A 1751-nucleotide genomic window follows, 5' to 3' on the forward strand; every position below is an offset into this window, starting at 1 on the left:
GCCCCCGCGTCCTTCGCATCGCATACATATATGATAGGCATGGAGTCTTTGCTTTTAATGCGCAATCTCCCCTCTTCGGTCGAGTAGGCAGGAGGAGGCCCTCCTTGTGTGTGCTTTGTCGTGTCACTCTTATCCCACAGTATTATGTAAAGGAACCGCCCCCTATGGGGCTCAACGTGTGAGTTCAGTAATTCTGTTTTCGTCGAGCTAAACATTCTACAGTAAGTTATAGACACCACCGAGAATTTTAAATCAAATTGACACACTATTTTAAATCAGTTGGTTTCCGATTTAAAAGTGAAGCTCTCCTTCTATAGAATTGCTATAGCACTTTGTGTCGATCGCTGGAAACGCCCTTAGTTTGACGGCAATGTCAGGCAGCGGTTGCGCTGCTTCCACCCAAAAAAATATGTTCTTGATTTAGGGATTAGCATTAAGACAAAAGGTTTATACTCCAACCCATATTTTCGCCCTCAAGACAAGTACACGCACCTTGTTTTCAAAAGTTTGAGGCCCAGTGCCAGAACATTATTAATTTGTGCGTGTCCTTTATCGAGAGGGCTGGGCATATCTCATCTCATCTTCACCCACCAGAGCGATTACTTATTGCTAATCGCCAGATCAAGACATCAGGTGGTGGGCAAACGGGGCTGGCTATTACTTGAGCGGTACTCGACTCGCGCAGCTGCGGACTAAAACGGCGGACCCCAACCGGCATAGCCAAAAACTGTAAATGAGTAAATGAAAGCATCAAGGAAGCCGGGGGCTGTTTCACGGTAAAAAGACTGTCTGATATTTTTATTTTTCAGGAGAAAGGGAAAATTTCTAGGAACTCATTTAATTCAATAAAAACTACTTAGATTTTGAGGATGTTTCCTCAATAAATGTGGGGTATTCCCTCATTTTTGATGACCAATCCTCAAAATCCTTCCTTGTAAGCAATGGAGTTCCTCAAAGCTTTCGCGATCCCCGAAAATGAAAATACATTTTACTGTTTTCCTGTGTGGCTCGAAAATGCGATAAGTTTAAGACAAGCGCGGCGCTTTTCGCCTCGCCCGCCTCGCCGCCGATCGGCTCGGCTCCACCCGAGTCACCCTTCCCTTCTCTCGCCGGACCGAACAACCAAAACTATTTTGCTGCGACATCAGCGGACTCCCGACGGCGTTCCCGGAATTTGGAATTCACAGAGTCATGGGGACTCCGTCAGCATCAACACCACCACCACGGCTGCGAGCCGGGCATTGGATTAGAAATGGCACAAAGGAATGGGACAGGGGGGCTGTTGTGCCAGAAAATAAAGGGGAGAAGGGGGAGGGGGCCTAGTCGGCGATAATTCGGATGACGGATCCGCCTCCCACTCAGTGCGCTAATTAACAACGCGAGCTATAGGCCGGCCCGGCCAGGCACGTCTCGTTGAGCTACACTAGTGGCCCGTAAAACACGATGGCGCACTCCAGCGGTGCTCTCCCGCGCGCGGCCTCTCCGACACTCCAGCACACACCATACACACAAAGACACCCCCATTCGCACACGCCACACACTCAACCACTAGCAAGAGTTCACCTTCGCACACACCACCAAGGCCTCCCTCCCTCCGCCTTGCATATGGGGCCCTCGCCTTTTCGTCGTTGATAATTCAGGCGCATAAGAGTGTTGGCTGTTGGCGTGGGGGGCGGTGACAGAGCGGGCTGCCCTGCCACAGGCCACCCCGCCCCTAACCACGTCACCACACCCCCGGCCACCCCCGGCCA

The 1751-nt window shown here is 50.9% G+C and overlaps 1 protein-coding gene across 1 annotated transcript in view; it reads right to left on the bottom strand.

The window, feature by feature from the left end:
* LOC113203261 (uncharacterized) overlaps positions 1-1751 on the bottom strand; it is a 47334-nt gene that overhangs the window by 27161 nt on the left and 18422 nt on the right. The gene's annotated exons all lie outside the window — the stretch shown is intronic.

The sequence above is a fragment of the Frankliniella occidentalis genome, unplaced genomic scaffold (assembly GCF_000697945.3).
Source record: "Frankliniella occidentalis isolate FOCC.00 unplaced genomic scaffold, Focc_3.1 Scaffold41, whole genome shotgun sequence".
Classification (NCBI taxonomy): domain Eukaryota; kingdom Metazoa; phylum Arthropoda; class Insecta; order Thysanoptera; family Thripidae; genus Frankliniella; species Frankliniella occidentalis.